At 40.6% G+C, this 15,714-nt stretch overlaps 1 protein-coding gene across 7 annotated transcripts in view; it reads right to left on the bottom strand.

The window, feature by feature from the left end:
* The window catches only part of PRRC2C (proline rich coiled-coil 2C), a 70,769-nt gene that overhangs the window by 54,529 nt on the left and 526 nt on the right, over positions 1-15,714 (bottom strand). Inside the window, exon 1 of one of the 7 annotated variants that reach the window (XM_027658338.1) lies at positions 13,929-13,947. The exons of the other annotated variants lie outside the window; for them this stretch is intronic. The gene's annotated coding sequence lies outside the window, so the exon portion shown is untranslated. Of the gene's footprint in view, positions 1-13,928; positions 13,948-15,714 lie in introns of those variants that run through there. 7 annotated transcript variants of the gene reach the window in all.

Raw genomic sequence — 15,714 nt, 5'->3', positions numbered from 1 at the left:
AGGAATTCTGAAGTATTTCCATCTCTACAATTTGAACATCACAAAATCCTGAGTGTCAGCATTTAGTTAATATCAAACACTGCAGAAGTGATAAATACCATCTATGATTTCACTACAAAACAAGTAATTAAAACCCAATCCCAATCCCCACAAACATGCAAAGTTTCCACCAGCAGCTATTTCTCCACTGAGGAAGCTCAATGACTTCACCCACTCCTGAGGCCAAGTGCTGAGACACCATTAACTGCAGCACAGTATTTCTGGAATTTGCTTTTTTTCCAATTAAAATCATCACAAACACAGCAGCCAGAGAAACTAAATACACAGAGTAAGACTTTTTTGTTTATCAAAACTAGGAACACGGTATGATCAGACAGGGAGGGTGAGAATTCCTTAAACCAAGAGTTACACTGTTCTTCCTGCAGCAGCAAATTAGAGGGTTGTTAGAGCAGGTCATCTCTTTCCTCCTTCCTTCCTCTGGAATAACAGGCCTTGAGAGAAAAAACCCAGTAATTAACACTGATACTTCACTACAAGTTCTCAGAAGGAACTTGCCAGAGTTGCTGTTCAGCACCAGGCAGGAACACAAGGAGCATTCACTTAACCAGAACATTACTACACAGTTGATTTAACACTCCAAAAATCCTGCTAGCCTTTTTACAACAGCAATTTTTTATATATTTCCATCTGAATTCCAGAATAGCTATGTATGCTCAAATACCCCTGTGTTTTGTTCTAAAGCAGGCAGCAAGAAGCAAGACATCCTGCTCAAATCTCAAATCCTCTGGTGATCAACAAGCTCCAATGTCAAACTCAGAGCTGCAGAAAATCTTCAAAAGGAACTTGATTCACATTCAAGGTGCTCATGGATTAAGGAGAGTCTGCAAGGACAAGCAGCCTAAAGAACAAAGCCCTTACTCAGTCATGACAGACATTAAATAATGTCAAAAGACCATGGAAATATTAAGCAATGTCAAAAGACGGTGGAAATTTTTTATATAGGAATGATAACATTCCCATCCTCCTCTGCCTTCTACTTCAATTTACAAGCCATGATTGAAAAGACGAAAAAATTAAGATGGCAAATAACCTTGGGGTGGTTCAGCTTCAGCATAACTTGGGCCAGATGCTTTTCTACTACAACCCATGCAGGCTGTTGCCAAGGAGAGAGTCTTCAGCTTCCTATGGGGCCACATACATGGCTAAGAAACATATTCTCCCCTCACAAAAAGCCAGTAACTCCTAGATTTTTTTTTCCAGATTAGTCAGCATTTGGCTATTTCAACAGCAAGTGTTACACCAACAGTCATTCTTCATGTCATCCAAACCCATGAAACACAGGATGGAAGCAGGGTGAACCCAGTCCACCAAGCAGATCACAGACCTCAGTTTGGCTGTTAGGTCATCCCTCATCTATCGAAAAAAAACTGCACTCTGACACTGCAAGGTTCCACTGGAAGCCACAGCTCACTACTCAAACTATAGGTGCAGGGAAGGGAAAACCCACCCAGCCTGACACATGAATTCTGACAAGCTTATCTTTGGAGTTATCAGTCCAGCATATTTCAAGCAACCATTCGTTCTGCAGGCTGCCTCAACACTCATTTGCAATTCAACAACATGTCAAGCTTTGCCCATCAGGATTATTCACGGCCACACAGCTGCTTTCAGCCAGTCTGGAGACCTGAATCCAGGAAGACTAGTTTATCAAGCTGGAGTCTAGATCAGACATTAGGCTACTCTTCCATGAGGAAACTCAGTTTATCATAAGGTCTTCAGTAAAACGTCTGTGAATGAAGCTGGCAGATTATCCCTTCAATTCTCCTGTTACTCTCTGCTCCCAGACTTGTATTTGTGATAAAGAGTCCACCACAATCATCCTGGAGCATCACAGAAGGCACTGGGCAGATAATTACCAGGAACACAGGGTGGCAAACAAGCTTCCAGGTGAGCATATAAGGTATGGAGTCCTACACTATAATCACTGTGCTCACACATCCTTTCAAGTGCAAACAGCTCATATACAGTTTTCATTTGCAGCAAAAGACTCATCCTAGTCAAGGATTTTGTACACGTGAAGTAGCTTCACAACTGTGAATAATCTGGAAGCTGGCAAACAAAACAAACCAAGAAACCAAACTAAAAAAAAAAAAAAAAAAAAGGAAATAAAAAGACAAATCAGGTCACTTCTTACCCCTCAAATTTACAAAGCCCTAACAAGATGCAGACAGAGCAGAAAGAAGTCTGAGAATGGTTTAAGATAATGCTTTGTCATATTTTCCAAAGCCTGTACCTCTGGTAGAGATGAAACATGGAAAATCTTAATCATAACTCTTCTTTACAGAGCAAGACACACTTCATAGTTGGGCAGACCTTAATTGTAACAACTGTTCTTTCTACATTTGAGAGCTTAAAGACAGTAACCACGTTCCCCAATAACATCTTTTTATGTTAAATTTACAAAAATTAGTCTGCTCATTACAGCTGAGCTCTATGCCTTTGATATTACTGAAATCCATACTGTTTGACAAGTTTTTCCAAACTTATACTACAGAGAAAAATAAACTGAATATTTCATAATGATTAAAACATTTATAACGATTACACATTCCTCAGTAATGTGACTTGCAGAAATAAATCGAGCATCACACAGTGCTCTTTTCAATTAGGCTGGTCAATATATTCATATTTAACTAAATTTAGACCTGATACTGGTTGCCAAAGAAGATAATCTCGCAAAATTAGACTTTAGACCAGGTACCCAAGCCAGGGATGACAAATCCTCCCTCTGAAGAGCCCATGTGTCCCTCTACAAACATTCCTGCCAAGTCACACATTAAACAAGCACCCAGTGCCATCCAACAACAGTTATAAAGAGATAATTGCATGGTTTTGAGCCACATAAAACTATCCAGCTCCAAGAGCTTTGCCTTTTCATCCAAACTTTAGTTGTACATGCTACATTCCCATGCCAGAGCACTGGAATCACTCCCGTAGAACAACCTACAAGGTGTTTTAACACAGGACATGTTTAACTTGTGCACAGAATACATTGGCAAGTCCCAGGCTCACCGAGTGACTCTTAATTTGCCCCAACAGTGACACATTCTATCAGTGAGGCAGCTGTTAGTCTGGACTCTCTTAGTGCACAGCAGCACTTTAAGGACTGGACTAAGTTTGGACTCACTGTGCTGTGAGTAAGGACAGGAGGCAGCTGCACACACCTCTGAACAGCAGCGACACAGCAAAGATGTCAGAGCCACTCAGTAAAGTTAAATAACCCCCACTGCAGGGAACAGAAGGACAGGGAACAGCACAAGCAATAATGGCAGTTGGCAGGGCTCACTGCACTATGAAGAAATCCAAGCAAGTCAGCTGTTCACTTTGAATGACTACAGTTACTATTATGCATAATTACAGAAGGCACAATGCTCCCAAAATTCTAGAGCAAAGATTACCTTTCAGCTGCTCTGCCACATTATCAAATAAGTTAAGTGACCTTCGCTGTGGCCTTAAGATTTTAAGGTTAAAATTGTTACTGTAATTTCTGTACCAGACTATTTTTTCAGACTCCAACTGGCTGGCTTATTTAGATCCCACACTGAACTTGGAAGCCTGTGTACAGAAAATAGCACACTAAGTAGTTGCCACAAATTCTAGATATCCTGGTCTCAACTAAGGGATATTTACTTGGACCCTCTTAGATACTGAGAGCTGGTACAGAGGAAACTGAATGTGGTATAATTCACATTGCACAATCATATTTTTAAAATACCATAAAACCCCATCAAACAAACCCCCTCCACATTTAACAGACCTTTTCCACTGGCTTCTCCTGATCGCTTCAGAATTCCTCAAAATGACTTATTTTTGAGGTCACTTTTGAGGACTGGAGCGATGAGAAGTTTAAAATATCTAACAATTTCACTCAGCAATTCCTGTCTGCTTTCAGTCCTTCTCTGCCACCACGCCCATTTCAGTATTTTTCAGTTGTACATGAAATCAGTTTTACACACATGCAGAGCAGAACAGCATTCTGTGTAAGCTACAGTATATTTTTCTTGGTGTAGTAGTACAGACAGACATGAAAAGGGGAAGAAAGCTGTGAAAAGACTCAGGCAGAAAGTCTACTTTATCCATGGGGTTTTTTTGGCAGGGACAGATCAACTCTCACTATTGCCATGGGAAATAACTATATTCTTTGTTATAGTCTTCCAATTTATACATTTCTGCCTATGTTTGAGACACAGCATCCACCATTCCTCCTCAACTTTGGGAAAAAGATGACTACAGTGTGCATTTTTCAGATACCCCATTGTGGCTGGTGGGAGCACAGACAACCAGATGACAAACTCTCCCAATCCATATTTTATACACTGCATTTTTAAACCTCTAGCCAAAAAAAGTCTGTATTTTTAACACAAGTGTAACATGTGAAGACACCTCTTCAGCAATATTACAGTGGCTTTTAATGCAGTCCCATCACCTTGAACCCCCCATCCCACACCTGCTGAGCATACAAGGACACAATCAGTTAGGACGGGCAACCTGTACATGAGCTTCCCAGAATTTTAGTCTTAAAAACACTAAGCAAATACTGGAATAATTCCCACAATCCCTATGCCACCACAGGAGGACATCTAGTACCTGTCACCTCCACTCCAATGGTTGTATTTGGGCTACATTTGGAGAAGGCTGAACCAGAATGACAAGGCAAAGAACACCATTCAAGACTCAAACCTGCTAAAGATTTCCTAGAGCCTTCAACTCTCAGAGCCTCAAACGCCCATCTGTGAAGTGGGAAACATCATCAAAAACACTACATGAAAGTTTATTCATAACTGGGACACATTAGCACCTCTCAAAACAGAAACCAAGAAACAAATCCAGACAGACTCTATTTTAAGCACAGTAAAAGTGGTTGAGGGGTAAAAACCATCATATACAAATCTGTTATTTGCATCCAGCCACAACTTCACTTTTCTAAGAACAGTTTTGTTTCTGGGACACTGAAGAAACTTTTTTACCACAATTGGTGTTAGAGATAGATGCTCTCAAATCAGTGTTAGTAATATAAAAAAAAAATTCATTGCACGCAAAAATGTGGCATTAAAAATTTCAGCCAGAAAGGAAAGATTTCATTTCAACTGTAAGTCTGGCATATTTAGATTCTAGTACTGAAGAAGATGCCTCCTAACTGCAAAACCCAAGGATAATCTGCAGCTAGATATTAAATTTTGAAAACCAACTGTGGATGCTCAGAAAATTTAAATTAAATCAATACAAAAACATAATGCCACGCTGAAACACAGAAAAACGGAAAACTGGATTCAACATACTTGGAACCCAAGAAAGCCTTCTTCATGGTTTTTGTAACCCATTATCAAGGGAGTCTATTATTTTAAATGAACTCTCAAAAATACTGGGTAATTATTGAATACACTTTTTTTTGTACATGGTTTTGCACTGAGAAGGCTGCACCCAAATAACAAATGGAATCCCAATGAAACACACTGACTTCTCTTTTCTGATGTGGATGTTTATAAACTGTACACAACAATCTCTTATTGATGATCTTATAACTTTCTATTGCCCAAAGTACCACTCTGGGACCAAGATTTTCAGGTCAATTTTTTATTTAGGAACATAACAACAAAACAAATAAACAAAAAATTTGGCCATTTATCCCACTATTAAGAGTTCTTTAGAACTTCAGCACTGGTCAGCTTAATACAACACAAACACAGGCTTCAATAACCTCCAGTAACACTTCAGCAGCAAAAGTCTCTGTCAAATCAAAGTACTTAATAAAGTCTCCAGCGTCAGGATTTCCCTCCCCCTCAAGACTAATCTGCACCAAGGTTCATTGACAAGGAGATTTGCTGCTAAGCAGGTTGAAAATTGCAGTAAAACTTTGAGGACTCCTGAGCTTTTATTTCATGTACCTCAGACATGGTTCTATGACCTACAAGACTAGAAGCTCTCGGTAGATCTCACTACAACTCATTCTTGAACGAGAGCTACACTAAGTTTTAATTTCCTTAGAAAGCCTTGCTAATACACTTTTCCACCTCTAGATTTTGGGCTGACTGGTTTTCAGCAGAGCTTGGAAGAGGGTACACAATGCACAGATTGCATTGGTTCCATACAATCTGTGGAGATATGTGGCCGAGTAGGAAAAGAAAACCCTTTAAATCACCATCTCTCCCTGCACCCATCACCTCAGCAGGAAAACTCCAGCACAGGGTGCTCCCTGAGGTACTAGAAAACCTAGAGAGGAACACTGTTAATGGCCACCAAATGGAAAAATCAAAATTAATTTCTGCTCCTTAGAACCAAGACACTCCATCACAAGACAAAGGTTTTGTTAGTTTGATTATTCTTCAAATTACTCCCCTTTAAAGCCTAGGAAAGTCTTTCCAAAACACTACCAAAACTAAGTATGTCAGGTGGAAAATGGATCATGATACAAGAGAGCCATTTTAGGGAATTATCCCACGGATGCATCTTATTAAAATGGAGTTTGTGGATGCCAGAAATGAGCATCCACAAATAGGTCTGCGTCACTTCTAACAGACATCCAGCAACGGCTTAAATAGAACTACTAAGCTAAGCAAGGAAAAACAACCCAAATTAGCCACCCACAAAAAAGTCTACACAGAAACTAACTTCACCACAAAGCATATGTTAATCTGAATGAGCCATCTATGGAGCAAGGAAATCTGCTGCTGCCTTAGACCGGGAGGCAGCTTGTTGAACCAACTTTTTGGGAGAAAGACCAGTCACCTAAAATCTGGCCTTCCAGCAGGACAACCAGCAACAAATCATGACAGCTCAAGGAATTTCTGAGAGGAGTGTTTTAAGTCTAACACAGCACTAACAGCAGCGACACATTTTAAGCAAACTTTTAGGACACATATTGTAGAAAAAAACGAGCTTCTATGAGTTCTACTTGTTTCTTTCCACTGCATTCTTGAACTAAAGAATAATGACAAAACCCCACAGACCCAAGGACAGCAAACTTCTAATTTGCTCCTATCCACAGATTTTAATATATATTTAACTATGCGTGTGAATATTTCATTAACATGCACAGAAATCACATTCCTGTGGAACAGCCCTGCCAAAAGCAGCTTCATCTGCAGCACCAATCACGATCAGCGTGACTTTTTAGATGTGCCCGTACAGCAAGGGATTAAAAAGCCACAGACAGGATAAACTCACACTGGCAATAAAACTGCCAAAAAAACGGACTAAATATTTTCATGTGTTACACAGCTGCTTCCTTTCAGCTAAGATCATTTCTGATATCTGTACTGTCTATGAAATAATCTCCTTCTGAAGTGACCTCAGGTAAATGAGAGATTATGGATCTCCCCCTCACTGGCAGAATGATGCCAGTGCAGCTATTCGAGAACTCGGGGGGGTGAAAAAGGACAGTTTTCATTTCATCTAGTTTGAGTAAAATTGTTTTTCATTTTTATATTCAGAGTATCAAATAAAGCTGTCCAATTTTTTGACAAATACTATCTAAATATTACCTACAGCAATACAATTACCCAGGCATTCAATGCTTTCAATGTTTATGTATGTCAATGTTTATGTATGTCATTTTCTTCCATGTTTTACACCAGTGGTCCAATTTTGGTCTTCAGCTTTCTACTGCATAAGGGAAGCTGTTCATCAACACAACTCTTGGATTTACTTTTGTCTTTTACAAGGAAAGAAGGAGACAATGCAGAGGGGCACTCAAGCATAAATACAGTCATTTCTATGAAGCAAATCCTGAAATTAGTAATTAGCTCCCCAAAAACTGTATTCACTTCTCAACTACTGCACATGCAGAGGATATAATACCTCTGTCTGCTTTAGCTTTATAATTACACTTTCAGTATTTTTCTTTGTATTTCAATGATAACTTTACAATTAAAACAGAAATAGATTTTTAAAAGTATCAATTATCAAAGTCGAGTATCAAACAAGTTCAAATTAAGAAACTCCCTTCAATGTATTTTGTGTCTGGTAATTCTTTGAATTCCCAGAGGTTATAATGAAAAATAGTACAAATATCATCAGACAGTTTTAACATAAACTCCTCTACTATTGCTTCAAGTTCCTGGTCTGGAATACCACGAGACATCACCTCCATGTTCCACCATTTGTGCAAAGCAAAGCCACACATAGTTTCCCCCAGAATACCTAAAGTACAGTTAATTAAACTTAAGAACTATACAGCTTGTGATTAAAATAAATACACCAGCTCCCTAGAAGCCATTCTTGGAATGGCTTGGAATATTTACATAACAATTCTGAACTGAATATCCAACATCTGCCGTGCCCAGATTTCAGAAAACTGATCATTTTTTCAAACTGCTTTGCAACACAAGGGACAGTTCCTTAGGTTAACATGTTGGATTTGCATACAATCAAATACTAAAGAGAATGGACTCAAAGGCTGAAGCTCTACACCAGTTGCATGCACCACAGGCACCATAAAATGATGAGAACCACAAACCCACCGTGTGCCACCAAACCAAACACTCACTGGGTTCAGTATTTCCCCCTCTTGGAAGGGTCCGGAATGATCTCGGTACAAACAGAGCAGCCTCAACACTGAGCCAGCATATCTTACTCTGTCTTGCTTTTGGAAGGTTGCATCTGTCCCAGATATTTCCCACTGCTGATGGCAGTGAACGTGGAGTCATGCTTGAAGAAACCCTTCTCCACATGTGTCTGCCTGCAAACTCACAGAGCAACAACTGACAGGCTGGTGGAATGAGCTCACAGTGCTCTCCAGAGCAATTCCCAGTTCAGGCTGAGGTACAACAAGGCAGCAATGCAAAACAGATCTTATTTCTCACTGATACATGAATAAAAAGCTTCTAGAAGCTGAAAAGACTACGATCTGTATGACATGAGAACCCCACAGTCACTACACTAAAATTTCACCGGTGGGGCAGAGAGACCAGGCAAACACAGCACAGCCTTCCCTGGTACTGCAAGTGTCCAGTTCATTCATTCATTTGTTCTACGTGAACCAAACTAGTGGAAAGAAACTTAATGCCACAACCACAGCTCCAGTGAAAACAACAAATATGAATAACCACCAATAACTGTACTAGGAGCTTTCCTTCAAGTACCAGCCCATTTTCAAGTTATCAAAGTACAGCTTCTTTGCCAGAAAGGGTTTTTCAAGATATTCCAGCAGAGACTGGCAGTGTGTGTCACACCTAAGGCAGAACTAGCACACCACAGAGCTCATGCACTAACCCAACACAGCTATTCTGGCCATGTGCTGATAATCCTCAAACATAAATCACAATTTAGATGTTTTGCTACAGTACTGAATATGTTTCAAAGAAAAATGTATCCTTTTCTGCAAACATAAGATCCAAAACTTCTTTGCAGGTCACTTTTAAGGCAGGCTATTTTCTTCCTTCTTAGCCTGACAATTTCTTTACAAGTAATTTTTGACTTCTTTGTCACCAAGCATTTAGCAGATGTTTTGCAAGACAGATTTTTTTTTATTTTCCAGTTTCGTGCAGTTGATTAAGAAACTTTTTAAAATTGTAAATTTTTAATTGAGGCAGGAGTTTTGAAGTTCTGGAAGGAAGCCAGGGCCAAAAAAAAAAAAAAAAAAAAAGAACAGTTTCTATAGAATTAAAGAGAGCATCCTAATGATATGCATTCTCATTACTTCTGGGAACAGAACAATGTAAGTGCTTTCATCCAATTAGCTTTTCAACTTGCAGATGCCAAATGAGACTTATTTTCAAGATTTGCAAAACCATTTATTAAAGAAACTTCCATTATTTGGAAGAATGAGAAAACTTCAAAGCTCACGAAACTGAATTGCTGCCTATTTGAGCAAAAGATAAGGGAATAAATTAAGGCAAATTCTTGCAGAAACAAGCCGTGTACCTGCTATCTAAGTATAGGATTCAAATAGTAGGTTGGCAGGCAGCACTTTTCTCTGAATATAGAAGACTAATGTGACCTGTCTTACCTATGAGAAGTCTTTTTTTAACTGAAAAAATTACAACTATCCACTAGGCTTCTTAATAATTAATTTAGGTCAGTTTATCGAGACCACAGCAGCTCCCTGTAAAGGCATCTGTTAATGATTAAGATCACAAACAGTCCCTTAAAAAAATTACACACTCAGCATGCTGTGACAAGAACCACTTTGTTTCTTGCTCATCTGCACCACCCCATGCAGCAGAGGCCTGGAAAGGCAAAAGCATTAGCAAACCACTGTCCCTACACACAGCAAGTGAGGCGGGGAGTCTCCTCCTCCTGGCATCCTGAGCAGGGGTTGCTGTGTCAGGCTGAGCACAGGGGAGCAGAAGAGAAGTCCACAGCAGCTTCACATCTGATGACACATCTGACTCCAATGCAGGCTGAGCAGTGCTCGGAATCTGCTCCTCTGCTGCCTGCAATAAGTTACCAGAAACAACAGCTGAGGTGAACAAGAGCTGACTCCTCAAGTCGGTCTCAGTGTTAAGTCGGTGCAAAACACTTCCTTTTAGGAAGCTGATGAAAGAAAATCAATGAGTACATAAAAGCAGACCAGATTCCCGACAGATGAGCAGCAGAAGTTGTAGCCACTTACAGCCAATGCCCATCTCTCCACTGTTCCATTTTCCCCTTTCACTTCAGCTCTTACAATGAAAGCTCTTGCACTTCTCCACAAACTCTCAAACAATGCCATCTGGACCGCTGGACTATTTTCAACCCTCCCCACCCACCCCATGTTGACGTGGACAGTGAAGGAGGGCAGGACAGATTAAAGAGACAAACCTGAAATCATTCCTTGCTGTGAATAACTCGAGGAATCTCTTTCAAGGCTTCCATTTTCTGCTCCTTTACCACAATTACCAAGTCTCACTGAAATAATTAACATTTCTTGACAGAGGAAGTGACACCTTTTTTCAGTGTTCTTCCCAATGAATTTTGAGCAGTGGATTTCTCTCCACATCATACCTTTCTGAACCTTTAAAGTATCCCTGACCTCAGCTGCAAATAAATAAAACTTTTACACAGAACTTGTTCTTCCAAAGCCCCCATTCATACGTTAGCCCTTAAATAACATAAATAATTACATCTTAGTTTTTTACTTCAGAAATTTGTTTGAAGTTGCTTTGAAATAATGTTCAGGCAAGCTGCTCTGTTCATGAGCTCTTTCAGAATATTTTGGAAGTGCACAAGAACCACTCTAAGGCTACATCAATAAGAATTCTCATTCCTCTTTAGAACAGATGTGCCAAAATTAATTCCCTCTTCTCTTTTTTCTCCATCTTTTTTTCTGTTCATCTTCTCAAGATATTTTTGGTGCTGAAGGGTCCAACCTGATGGAAGCATTCATCAACAGTAGGAATCTACAGAATAAACAGCTTTATACAAAGTCCTGTACAGCCTTAAGGTGACAAAAAAAATGTTCCAAATAGTCACTCTAATCATTTATGTAATAACTATTTGTCACCACTTTGCTAAAATCCTCTGTTGCCTGTAACTCCTGCCATACTCCTAACCAGACTCACGTACATCAAAAATAAACATAATTTCTCCTCTGTATTTCTCAGCATATTTTTAAGGCTTTTAAGACACTCCCACTGTGCCAGTGAAATCCATGGCTGCCAAATGTACCACTTTTAACATACCACTGACAGCATCAATTAAAAACTGCCACTCTGGGGCACACAGAGGTGGTGGAATCTGCTCCTTGGCCTGGTCCAGCCTGGAGAGCTCAGAGCTGCTCACAGCCTCTTCTACCTGCTGCCCGTTATCCTCTGGATCTCTGGCTACACGCTCTTCCCTGTGACTCATTAGTTTCTTGGAACAGTTTCTTGTTCATGAAGAATGCTCAGTATGTAAAAGATGCAGCTGCCAACACCACACAGACAACAGTTCTGAACAGCACTGGTTAATTACACCGAGGGTCAACTTCTGCCCTCTGCTTCACACTGGATTCAATCGTGTCTTGTTGGAAAAAGAGGGAAAAAAAGATGAGAAGCTAAATTAGAAAAGCCTTATCAGCACACCCGGCTTTATGTATCTGCCTTTCAGCATTACAGAACCCATTTTCCATGGAAGTTAACTTGCATCTGCCAAATGGCTGCAGATGAAGTTTAACATCTTCACTTGCTCTTAGTTCTCTATTTATTCTGCTTAGGGAAAAAAACCAAAACACGTGTCCCTTGATACTTTGCTTTCAAGATGCAGTAAATAATTCAGGCTCAACACATTATTAAAATACTTACCAAGAAACTTCTTATCCAAAGCTGTGTGTGCACTACAAAGCTCAGAGCTTCATCTGTGGCATGAAGAACATCTCCTAACTCTGGTGACTCCAGCCAGTTAACCACACAGATATTGCCACAGGTCAAAGGCAAATTTTTCTTACCAGATACATCTTTCCTACAGACTATTCACACCCACTGCAAAGAGAAAATCTTACTGTTCTCCATCATTAGAGGACTTCTGTTGTGCACCTGTACCTAGTATCTTGTGTGGGAAGCACACACTGCCCTAAACACTACTATAAAACAAGTCCTGTAAATACAATATTTTTATTTTTTTTTTCAAAATGAAAGCATCAATGTACTGACATTAAGCCCATGAGGTCCTTCCATGGTTATGTGGTTACTTTGAAACAGAAGAAATATTAAGTCCTAAAGCACAGCAAGTCTTCAACTGGGAGAAAATCACTGGTTTCTCGAATAAAATGAAGATGTTCCTGCACTTCCACCTTAGAAGATTCAAAACAGTTTAAGCATAACTTACACCCTTGCTCCTGCAAACACTCTTTTAAAATTGCGACTGTAGACTTAAATTGCAAGTAAAAATCTACAAACAATAAAACCTAGGAATGGTCATATGCTTACAAAATATTAATTTTAAACCAAGGTGCAGCAGTTGACATGATTTCAGGAGGACAGACTGAAAAGGGCTGCTCTTCTAAGCAGAGCAAGTTTGATTTGCCAGCTTAAGCAAGCACTGCAGCAAAAAACAGGCAGGCCAGTCATTGCTGGAATACAAGTTACAGCCCAACTAAACCCAAAATTGAGCAAGGCTGCCATTTCACTTAGGAATGAGCTGTACATTGATTTAAATAGATATTTAATGACCCCTCTTCTCTCAGTTACCCAGCCCCGGGTGATGCCACAGTTCTTCAGCAGTACTTGTGCATTTGATGCACCTGAATGTAAAGTGCAGTAGTTCCTGTCTCTGATGCTCTAAGCCTCTGAAAACACACCCCACGTTATTTTCAAGCACACATCAGTTAAAATTATCACCACCACACTTCAGATTGAAGACATGTAATGTTGAATCCGCACTATAATTTTACTGTTAATCAAGACAGCGTCAGATAATTTAAAACATGAACAATGTGAATGTTAAACAGCTTCTCCCTTCAGTATGTGTTTGCAATCTGTAACAGACTAGCTCGTTAGCATTTACTTAGAATGTTATGTAATGGCTGAGGTATTTGTAATAAAAACAGTCTATTTCTGTTAGCCTGCTCTTCATAGACATAAAAGCTGTCTTCATCTGATTTTTATTAGGACTTCATCTTCCTCTGCTCTTTATGCATTTTTTAAGACTCCTGTGCACTCCATTTTCATTTCACCAGTACTCACACAGCATTATTTTCTCCCACCTCCCCACATAAATTTCAGCCTTTGTTTTTACATCTGCTTTCACCCATAAGCTTCGACCAGGTTTGGGAAACTCAGACCCAAAAAAACAATGAGGGCATGAGGCTGAGCAAAGAAAAAATTTCCTGCAGAAGATGAACTGGTTCTACCAGTAAAACACCACTGGCAGTCCCGTCATCACAAGCCCAACATCCATCCTCACTAGTGGAAAGGTGGTGCATTTTCAGGGCGGAGTTTATTCCCCTCAAACCCTCCACTACTGCAAAGTACCTCTGAAAGTGTCCACCTCCTTCTCCAGCGTAAGGAAGAAGAGTGTTTTTCCTTCACTCACATCCCCAGTCCACCACACAAGGGTTTATTCCTCTGCAAGAGCACACTGTGCAAGGGTCTAATTCTTCTGCAAGATTTTTATCTCCACATTTTATCCACATCACCCTTATATGGTATTCAGTCTACACTTTCCACCCTCTCTCCACTTTCACATCGCTCCCGTTACTTAGCCTGGAAAACAGCCTGGGACAAAGGGCTTGCACTTCCAGCCAGGCAGGACACCTGGCTGAAGTCAACTCCATCCACTGGAATTGCTGCTTTGACTCACATTCTTTCCCTTAACTGACACACAACACTCACTCAGACAAACCAAAGAGAGCTCCCTTCTGAATTGCATCATCCTTCCCTTGCTCATTGTGGCCTGTTTCACTTTCCCTAGTGGACTCCAGGATGTGGGGAAACAGGGCCTAAGGAAGACAAGTCCTGTAAATCTGTACCATTGAACAAGGAGCCCAAGTTAAAACTGAACACTGATGTAACTATTCTGCTCTACAGAAAACCAGGATTCCCATCATGGGAAGGTTAAATGAGAGTAAAGAAATTATAAATTGCTACTAACCGGCCAAGACACAGAATATTTATGTTAGCAAAGCTCACAGAAGCAACTGTATATTGATTTACACATATTTCATAAGCTATTATTTACAGAAGAAAAGAACTTCACACAAGAAACATACACAGACACCAAGGCAGTGTTTTAGGTGACAGACACAGAGGTCACAATCCTGGTCTCCACACACTGGGACTGACCTATGAGGGAACCAAATCCTCACTTCAGTTCAAACAGCCACTTCTCAGGCACACACCTCCACCAAACTGCCTTTCCACTGAACATTCACCAACTTCAAACAACTCCCCAGACTGATTCTTTAGACCCAAGGAGAATGTTGCAGTTGCAACAGGACACCACAAAAATTAACGCAGGAGAAAAATTCCCTAGACTACATAACTCAAAGAAAACTGACAGCCATATCCAGCTCCTCACAGTCAGTATTTAAGGGCAATCCTTTTGCTTCTCACCCATGGACAAATGACATCATGTCCTGTTTCCTCCCCCTCCAAAAGCAGTTTCTTGCCTGAGCAGAGCTCTTTTAAGAGTAGACACTGGGCAGGCCTGGTGCCTCACTGCAGAAGAGGCAGAGCTATGAAAAATTAGAGCCCTGTTCCTTCTCTGGAAATAAAGCTAATTTCCACTGATGTACACATCTGACTCCAGTAAGCAGATCAATGAGGAAAAATGGTCCTTCACCGATGACAGAGTTCAAGACCTCTCACAGAAGAGCAAATTTACAAAACACACGTGTCAGACACAAAAAGGGTAGAAAACCCACAATGTTCCATTCAACAAGCAGCACCACGTTCTCACGCACGCTCCCCTTCCCCATAAAGAGGTCGTGAACTGGAAACCATCTGGGCCATTTTTAGCCCCAAAATGTTCAATCCCTGCATCCCTCGGTGATGGCTCCCACCACCCACTGCATTATGGCCACTGCAGACCAGCTGCCTGAATTTCAGCCGTGTCATCTCCTCACGCTCTCACCATCCCTTAAGCTCTACCAGCAAGAACACCCCCGACTCTGACCATCCCATCCCTACAAATCCTGCCCCTGGGAGCACAAACAATACCTCCCCCGAGCGCCGCTCCGCTCAGCCCTACATCGAACACCCCAGGAACCGCCTTTTACTGGGGGCGAGCAGAGAAAGAAGCGTGGATGCGTATTTCCGA

The sequence above is a fragment of the Corapipo altera genome, unplaced genomic scaffold, assembly GCF_003945725.1.
Source record: "Corapipo altera isolate COAL_440 unplaced genomic scaffold, ASM394572v1 79, whole genome shotgun sequence".
Taxonomy (NCBI): Eukaryota; Metazoa; Chordata; class Aves; order Passeriformes; family Pipridae; genus Corapipo; species Corapipo altera.
The sequence above is the reverse complement of the archived record's forward strand: the minus strand, read 5'-3'. Positions and strand labels throughout refer to the sequence as shown.